Source organism: Aethalodelphis obliquidens, unplaced genomic scaffold (assembly GCF_003676395.1).
Source record: "Aethalodelphis obliquidens isolate GAN/ISIS:26980383/991018 unplaced genomic scaffold, ASM367639v1 scaffold4, whole genome shotgun sequence".
In the NCBI taxonomy this organism is placed as follows: Eukaryota; Metazoa; Chordata; class Mammalia; order Artiodactyla; family Delphinidae; genus Aethalodelphis; species Aethalodelphis obliquidens.
In genome coordinates, this window is record NW_020837948.1 from 38,770,791 (window position 1) to 38,781,312 (window position 10,522).

The following is a 10,522-nucleotide window of genomic DNA, read 5'->3' on the forward strand; positions in this document are numbered from 1 at the left end:
GAGTGGAAAAAAAAGTTAGAACACAACATATTTAACATGATTCCATGCGTGTAAAGTAGATTATATAGTTGGTACAAACTTCTTAGTCAAAAACACAGATTATACAAGCATATAACATTTTTTTTATTTCTGAGTTTTCAAAGTCCCATTTCCTCTCAGTAGCAGAAAGTTTAAATTTGCCAATTCATGTTAAACTCAGTTATTTCCAATTTAAAATTTATTTGGGGGGATATATATTCAATAAGTTCAGCATTCTAAAATTCAAACATCCCGCTTCCCCTCTCCCACCCACCACTCCATCTTTACTTTCCCTTCTGCCATGGGTGATCTAAGCTCTTGGAGAGTTTCTTTGTCATCCTGACACTAGAGGGAGGTGTCTGTGCCATAAGGATGGGCATCTGTCCATGCTGGCTTCTACTGATGTGTACAGCACACACCAGTCTTAACTATCCCACACATTCTCCTGCCTCATCACCCTCTGCCTTCCAGTCACCAGGTCCATACTGGTCCCTTTGCCCCCTCCTCATTCTTACCATGAGATCTCTCCAGAACTGTGGGATCCTAGCCACTTCCACATCCCTCTTGAGGACACATGATACACTTGGATTTCCCTCCCATATCAAGGGGGAAGAGTAGAGGGCTCTTGAAGTAGCTTTCAAGCCACTGAGAAGACACCTCATTCAGTCATTGATACTAGTTACCGTGCTGGATGCAAAGATGCTGCATAGACTTGCAGGTTCCACTAGTTTCATAAAAGAAGCTAGATAATTGTTTCTCTGCTATGGCATCTCCTCTCACTCTTGTCACCTGGAGCACCTTCCCCACAATACTCAGCTGTGAGTGGGTAGGTTGCTGGGTCTCTGCTCAGGAAACTAACATCTTAATTCTCTGCTTTTTCCTACAGCTGATGCCTTCATCTCCTACAGGACAGGATATAGTTTTTAGATTATAAGGCTTTTTTCTAAATTTTGTTATATATGAACTATACAAAGAAATGGTGGGTTTACTCTTTGACATTCAACACCCAACTTCTTCACTAAAAAATCTTTTCCTCTCAAAAATTCCATATTTTGTAAATAAAAAAGCACTTTGTCTTACAAAAGTCAATCAGTTTCTATGTTCTCTTTATATTCTTTTGGGTGATGCCTTCCCTGGGGCAAATTATCTCCCCTGAGGTAATAAAGGCTATTCCTGTTGCAGAAGCTGGAAGGAGGAAGACTCCAGACAACACTAGGAAATCTCTATTAATATTTTCAGATTTTGTCTCAATACACACACACACAAGCATACACATACACAAGCACACACACACACACACAAGCATACACACACACAAGCGCGCGCACACACACACACACACACACACACGCATACCTTGGTATATATGCATAGGAAAATGCCCATAAAGAATACAAAATGCTATTTGGGGTGTCACTGGATGGTTGAAAATTTAGGTGATTTTTTTCTTACCTTATGTTTTTACTACAATTCAGACTTTTATAGTGTGAAAATATTGTTTATTATATTTTTTTATGGATTTATCTTTCATAAGATAAAATTTTCTCTTTCAATTAAGCAGAGAGCTGGGTGTTAAGGCTGAGAAGCTGGCTTTTGAGTGATATTCAGAACTCTTCTAGGAAGCCAGCATCTGAAGATGGGAGATACCACCAATTGGAGTTTTAATGTAAATATTTTTCAAAAAAAATCATGATCTTTATATATCTACTGCCATATACACAAAAGGAGAAAAGGAGCATTTAGCTTACTCTTCTCCTATGTCCATCCAAGAACGAATATTCAGATTCTGTATGCTGCTGAGATGATTTGAAATCTCACTCAACTTAAACCTTATCTACAAGGATTTTATGGTTTTCCAACTCATATTATTGAAGTCCAGGAAGTCACAGAACCTGTGGTTATAGGTCAAAAAATGGCAACAGAAAGATGTAGATGTTAACATTGTACCAAATATAATGCAGTTTGACCCTGGAAAACATTCACCAAATCATTATAAAATTCCATAATAAAATAAATGTAAAACACGAAATATGCAGAAAATAGAAGATTCTCAATAAAAATTAGTCACTAGGCTGAGAACTCAAAGACCAACAACTACTTGCTCCCATCAACTCTCTTCTGAGTATCATTATGCTGCTACCTTCTACCAGAATGTGATGTTTCCTAACAATAGCAAATGGCCATTTTGTACTCTATCTTTGCAGGAAACCCCTGAAATAAGTCCCTAACACTACCTGGTCGGACAGACTTAGTCCAGCCCTGAATATAAGCAAATTACTTAGCATTTTTGAAACTTATCTACAAAATAGGAATACTATTACCTACATTCAAGAGTAGCTATACCAGAAATAATTTATAAATAGTACAATACTAACATATAGAAAATGTACCATATGTGACAGTTATTTCTTAGTGATCAATATGAAATGTTGATCTCTTTTAATTCTCTGATCTTAGTGTTATTCTTTATAAATTTTCTAGCTATTATGAGTAAGAAAAATAATTTTGTGTCTTCTCAATCATACAGGGGAAATACATTCCCCAATCTAAACATCTACCAACAAGTAGTATGGAATAGAACAACAACAACAACAAAAAGTCTAAAAATCAAGGAAATATGAGACACAATTGGTAGGTCAAAACTCATTGATTGCTTTTAAAATATTCATAAAATAAGTTCTTATATGAAGTTCTTTTAATAGTATTTTTCTTGGCTTTTAAGACAGCATTAAATAAAAGCTGTTCATTATTTCCATCTGAAACAATAATAAATAAAGACGAAGCTTGTTAACTTTCTACAGCATGATAAAATTATCTTAAAGTAGCAACGACTGTAAAGGGCTGCTCTTCGCCTTTTCAACATGAACATTGTCTTGTAAAATCAACGTAACAATGAAATAATTGTTTTTAAGATCACTAAGTAAACCATTATTTTAACCAATGCTAAGTGTATTTTATGAATACACTTTAGGTAGACTGGCAGCCTCAAAGAGCAGCTTATGACAACCAGCCAATTCAATCCTTTTTTAAGGCAGCTGTATATTTTCTCTAATACAAAGTGGCTGTTTCAAGCTTTTAATTTATACTGAATCTTGGCTTTAATGAAAGTTTATCCTGGCAGGAAACCAAACTGCATTTTTAAGGTGTGTTTTAATGTATCTATTCTCTATCTTCAATCTGAAATATAGTAGCTGTGGCAAGAAAAATGGTACAAGCTCCACTATTATTTTTTTCTCTTTTTGATACTTGTTCTTACTGGAAAATCTTAGTTAAAATATTCAGCATCAGGAAGTATTATCATCTAATTTACTTCCAAGGAAGGTAAAAAATTAAATAATTCAGACCCTAAGTACTTACATTTTCTATCAAAGATAAGTACTATCTAAAAAAGGGGTTGCAATTCTATAATCCTATAAGTGCCAGATACTTTGGCTTGGTGGGCTGTAGGGTTTCAGTCCCAACTACTCAGCTCTGCCATAGGAATATAAAAGCAGTCACAGAGGGGCTTCCCAGGTGGCTCAGTGGTTAAGAATCCTCCTGCCAGTGCAGGAGACACAGGTTCAAGCTCTGGTCCGGGAAGATCCCACCTGTGGCAGAGCAGCTAAGCCTGTGCGCCACAACTACTGAGCCTGAGCTCTAGAGCCCGGGAGCCACAACTACTGAAGCTCGCGCGCCTAGAGCCTGTGCTCCACCACAAGAGAAGCCACCACAATGAGAAGCCTGCGCACCGCAATGTAAAGTAGTACCCGCAGCCCCCTCTCCCTCCAAGGGGCAAAGAAACAAAGACCCAATGCAGCCAAAAATAAATAATAAATTAATAAATTAATTTAAAAAAAAAAAAAAGCAGCCACAGACAATACATAACTAAGTGGGCATGCCTGTGCTCCAATCAAACTTTATTTACAAAAACGGGGGTAACCAGGATTTGGGCTGCAGCTTGCAGACCCTGGATGTAGAAGATGTATCATATTCAAAATATACAAAATGCAATTCACTGTACAGAATACACAGTGTGGAATTCAAGATTTACCCAGCCCCAAATAACTACTAAACATATTCTATACCCAAGATTCACTGTTAGGTGCTATGAAGGTACAATAATAATGTAAGACCAAACTCTTAACCTCTGGAAGCCTGTGATTTTCCTGGGAAGCCAAGACTTGAACAGAATAAATTAAGAGTAATATGAGACATTAGGTAATGAAGTGCTATATGGATAGGCTTAAATTAACCTCAGGTCTTTCAGACTCCACTGGGGATACACATTTATTTAATAAATTTCATCTAAATAAAGAGTGAATAACACTATTATCCTTGGAAAAGAAAAGTTGGTACTTTATTAGTTAACTTGATATGCAGAATTACCTTTTATTCTATATATCTACTTTCTTGATATCTTACAATAACAGAAAATTTTAAAAATCCATATTTATTCTATGGACCCAACATAGAACGATACAAAATTGAATTTAAAATTGCATTTTAAACTGTTGGGAAAAGATGGAAAATTTTTAAAAAATATTTTATTAATTTATTTATTTGGCTGTACCGGGTCTTAGTTGCAGCATGCATGCGGGTTCTAGTCTCCCAACCAGGGATCAAACCCAGGCCCCCTGCATTGGGAGTGCAGCATCTTAATCACTGGACCACCAGGGAAGTCCCGAGATGGAAATTTTAACATTTAAACTCAGGAAATTCCTGTCAACTTTTCAGAAATTTGTAATTCATCCTTACAAATTAGCTAGTCTAGAGGCCTAAACATGAGAGAAAACCTTTAGTAAGTATGAAGAATAAAATTTTTTAAAAAAACAAGAAAAAGAAATCTGAGGATATATTCATTCAACTTGCCATCAGATTTATTGTTAATTTGCAAGGAAATTTTTAGTTAAATTTTTTGGGATTTTAAGCCTCTTTGAAAAAAAGTGTCCAAAATCATATGGGTTTTTTAACTACTAGTCATTGATAAAAATCACTGAGTTTATGAAGAGTATTTAAAGCTACATCTCAGGAGAAGTATTGGCAAGTATGGCAAGAAGTATTGCTGCCAGGGACTTTTGAACAGGACCTGACAAGTTCTTTCTCTGAAGCATAAGGTTGGTATGGCTTATCAAAACAGGAAAAATCCTTAGTAGTCTGTTCTCCATTTTCATCTTCAAAGTACTTACTATACATAACCTGTCCTATCTCCTGCAAAAATGTTTTTTGAATTTACTTTTCTAAAGTAAGTTATAGAGACTTAGAGAATTACAGAGTTAGAGAACTATATCATAGCTTTTAAAAAGGTACTTCTAGGCAGAAGAGCACTGACTAGTTTAAATAATAATCTGAGGATAAACAATGAAAGTGGTCTCAATGTCAAATGGCCTTTTGATGTTTGCCCAGTGCTAACACCTATGCCACCACTCATTTCCCTAGCATCTCACAACAGCTCTGAACAGTCTTGCCAAGATACTTCTTTGCTTATTTCTTCTGGATGCCCTTCCCAGGATTTTCTGTTCATCCTCCTAATTTGTTGACCCCCAGAGATGAGACTCACCTGCCCGTGGTTCCATTATGCAACACAGGCCACAGAAGATTTGCAGATGGCATGATACTATACATAGAAAATCCTAAAGATGCTACCAGAAAACTAGTAGAAGTCATCAATGAATTTGCAGGATACAAAATTAATACACAGAAATCTCTTGCATTTGTACACACTAACAACAAAAACTCAGAAAGAGAAGTTAAGGAAACAATCCCATTTACTATCGTATCAAAAAGAATAAAATACCTAGGTATAAAAGTACCTAAGGAGGCAAAAGACCTGTACTCTGAAAACTATAAGATACTGATGAAAGAACTCGAAGATGACACAAACAGATGGAAAGATATACCATGTTTTTTGATTGAAAGAATCAGTAATTAATACCCAAGGCAACCTACAGATTCAAAGCAATCCCTACCAAATTACCAATGGCATTTTTCACAGAACTACAACAAAAAATTTCACAATTTGTATGGAAACACAAAAGACCCCAACAGCCAACGCAATCTTGAGAAAGGAAAACAGAGCTGGAGGAATCAGGCTCCCTGACTTCAGACTATACTAGCTTTTCTGTTTGCACTTAAACAATTCTGGAAAAGATATGAACCATCAGTTTTTAACAACTGAAAAAGGAGGGCTAAATTAATCAGTTTCTCATCAAGGTGTGCCAAATATTCCGTGGCTGTTTTACTTTCTCAGATTCTATGAAATATGGTAGCTACCTTGGGTCTGAAGTTTGAGCTCCTGACCCAGAAGTACACAATAGGAATCACCATGTGCTGTAGCAATGCAAGCTTTTCAAAGTTATCTTTTTCCAAAATAGAAAAGCTGATTCTCACTGGTGACTGATTGTTTTTCCAAATATTTTGTTTTTCCAAATAATATCGAGACAATCCTGAAAATAGTCCCAATACTTACCAACTACAAGCATACCTCAGAGACGTTGCAGGTTAGGTTCCAGACCACTGCAATAAAGCAAGTATTACAATAAAGGGAGTCACATGAATTGTTTGGTTTCCCAGAGCATATAAAAGTTACACTCTACTATAGTCTATTAAATGTGCAATAACATTGTCTTAAAAAACCAATGCACATACTTTAATTAAAAAATACTTTAGGGCTTCCCTGGTGGCACAGTGGTTGAGAATCTGCCTGCTAATGCAGGGGACGTGGGTTCGAGCCCTGGTCTGGGGAGATCCCACATGCCGCAGAGCAACTGGGCCCGTGAGCCACAACTGCTGAGCCTGCGCGTCTGGAGCCTGTGCTCCACAACAAGAGGGGCCGTGATAGTGGGAGGCCCGCGCACCGCAATGAAGAGTGGCCCCCGCTTGCCACAACTAGAGAAAGCCCTCACACAGAAACAAAGACCCAACACAGCAAAAATAAATAAATAAAAATTAATAAACTCCTACCCCCAACATCTTCTTAAAAAAAAAATACTTTATTGCTAAAAACTGTTAACCATCATCTGAGCCTTCAGCAAGTCGTAATCTTTTTGCAATGGTAACATCAAAGATTGCTGATCACAGATCACCATAACAAATATAATGAAAAAATTTGAAATATTGTGAGAACTACAAAAATATGACACAGAGACACAAAGTGAGCAAATGCTGTTGGAAAAAAATGGCACCAATAGACTTGCTCAACTCAAGGTTGCCAGAAATCTTCAATTTGTAAAAAAAAATGCAGTGTCTGTGAAGCACAATAAGGTGAAGGGCAACAAAATGAGGTATGCCTGTAGGTTTTTTTTATATACCCTTGAAGTTATCAGTATAACTAATTTGAAGGAAATGAAACATCTTGGCTTTATAAATTGTGTTTTTTGGAACCCAAGTGCCCATGAAAAGTAGTTAGTCATGGAGTATCACAGTAGCAATAGTTAGGTTTTTAGTGCTTCTGTGATGATATAGGCATTGTTCTACATTTTATGTTTCTAAATTTGTATCTTTTCTCTCTTTATGACTCCAAATATGCCATCTTCACTCTTCAAAAGAATTTTTTTATGTACAGTGATAGAGAGAGATGACAAAATTTGAAGAATAGACATTGCTTCTTGAACAAGTTAAGATTTTTTGAGAACAAAAATTCACAACTTAAAAATATTTGAAAACAAGTTCTACTAGAAGTCTTGTTTTTCAAGGTCTTATTAGAGGAAGTGTTATATAGAGAAAGGAAGGGGGCTGTGGAAGCATAGGTAGAATTTTGAAAAGTAGGTTTCTTCGTTGGTAACCATAACTTTTGGCAAGTTAATAAACATTTTTAACCTCAATTTTCTCACTTGTAAATTTGGAATAAAAATAATCTACCTGACAGGGTTGTTTTAGAGATGAGTAATTTTGGCTAGTGCTTTGCACATAATAGAGCCTCCATAATTGCTACTAATACTATTAGCAACATCTGAAAAATAAAACGTGTAATAGTTGTACCCTGGCCCCTGTCACTTTAGCTGGGTAAAGATATCTCCAAAGCAACCCCCTCTAGGTTTCTGAGGAAAAATCACAAGTGACTCTTGAAAGCAAAGTGGCCTCCTTCTCCCAAACTCCTCAAAACCATCCTCCAAAATTTACTAGTGAAACTTTTTAGTTAATTGAACTATAAATTTGTTTTCAGAATCATGAAAGTCCAACCAGAATGACATACAGCTCCTGGTTCCAGCTAGGAGGCAAGCCAAGATAATAACATCATAGCCAGCTGTGTATATCTAAATTCCAAAGAAGTGTTAGTTATATACTTTTGTATTTACAATTTCAGTGTTGAGATAAATTATTTGTTCTAACTATTCTGAAGAAAAACTGGTACTGGTCTAGCACGAGGGGCTTTGTTATTAATTAATATAATAAGCTGTCAAATCTCAGCATAAAGGTAATTTCTTTTGTTAACACATAAGTTAAATTTTTCCATGCACATTTTGAACCCTCTTTATGTAAATACCTGTTCTTACCAGATATATTAATTGGGCTGCAATTTTAGACTTAAAACGATTACCGCCACTCTGCAAGACAAGGCTTTCAGCCTCCTTCTCTATTACTTGTCACAGATGCTGATATTTCACTCTTAAAAGGCCATCCTAGAAGGAAGGAGACCTGAACTGTACATTGCCTGAGATCGGTAGAGAGACGCTTGCAAGGAGAGTCAACATGGGAAACCTATTGAGAACTCACAACCTAATAAGTGAGCAGTTGCTGCCTCATCTGGAAGGCATTAGCTTAACAAGCTGCTCCTTTAATTTACCTCTCTTTTTTTTTCCTTTTCAAAATTGATTATGCCTGACAATGAGAACATAAATAAAAAGTAAAACTCTGTGGGGAGACATCACAATCAAAAATGTAAACACACTGAACCTGAGAATGCAAATGTTAGGTACAAACAGTAATGTAAATTAAAGAGTTTTTTGCAAGCTAATAAATACAAAATGCAGAATTTAATCCCACCAGCAAACTAAAGCAAATGTATATTGCATATTAGACTTCTGTGTTGTAAATCATAAACTAAATATGCAATCAAAATAGATGATCATAATATATGGCACATCTGATTAATGAGTTAAAAGTCCTTAAGTGTCTTATTATTTTACTGTGTAAACAACAACTAAGATTATTTAATGCTTACTATCAATAGCGTGCTGGAGCTGGGTCACATAGGCTAGTGAGAGCCAGTTGTGCATATCTCTTTCCAATTGAGCATCTAGTGATGCCATCTTGAGGGTATTTACTCCATAGTGGAAATATTTACATTATAGAAATTGGCAAGCACTATACATCAGAACTTCTTTTTGGAAAGCCAGTTGTTAACCATTTACCAGCACACCCCTGCCTACTACATACCAGGAGCTATTCTAAGCACTTTAACTCTCAAAACAGTCTGATGAGACAGGTTCTATTAATTATCCCTAATTTACAATGAGGAAAAAATACACAGAGAGATTAAGAGGTTTTTCCCAACTTCAAACAGCCTACAGAGTCATGATCTAAATGGATGCTACCTAATTTCACAGTCTGCACTCAATCACTTCTCTGTGTTACCTTATTTGTCTATGTCAAGTCCAACTTAATGTTTTCAGATTTCCAGGGATTTCGGTATTATCCATGTGCTACTGAAATAGAATGTTCACCCACCAGCATTTTAAATTCATTACATTATAATAAAAATGCTGAATATTAAAAATAGCTAATTGCCTTCCCCAGGTGTTATTCTGCTATTAGACAAATTTCCTTAAGCCTTTCGTATTTAATAGAAATTGTAATTGTAAAAAGCAAGGTAGTTCTGGTATGTGTTGACCTCCACTCAGTTCCAAATCAAACAATGAATGAACCATTTACATGCTAATGAACTACATGTGGAACCAGAAGAACAAAGTAGCATCATTGCCTTGAAGATATCCTCCATTAAAAGACCAACATTGTCAGAGAATGAGTTTCTATTTGTGCATAGGATGAACAATTTGCTTCCCTGCCAAAGGTAGTAGTATCCACTTTTAACTATTGATGGCTTCTAGCCAGTAATTTTAATAGCCATTCTAATTCTGGAGCTTTCCTTTGGACATCTACTTCATCTGTAACTTCTCAAAGGAATCAAGGTCAAGGCTCACAACACAGGTCATTAAGTTTCATTACTGCATTACAGTATTTTTCCAGAATCTCCATGAGAAGACATCTTCAAGGATGGCTCTCATTAATGTTGGACAGCAAATTCATACTAGAATAGCTACATAAAGGATGTGAGGGGAATTGGGAAACCAGGATATAGACAGTTTTGGTTTGATAGACTAGTTAAAAAATTATTACAAATGTTGGTCTCATACCTAACTTCTGAACTATAGATTTCTCTATTTAAAAAAAAAAAGAAAAGAAAATATTGCATTCAATAAAAAAAAATCTAATAACATGTTTGATCCTTTGAAGAAGAAGAAAAGGACTTGTTTTACAAGTTCTTAGAGAAAGGAATAAAATAAAGTAATAAAATAAATGGCATATA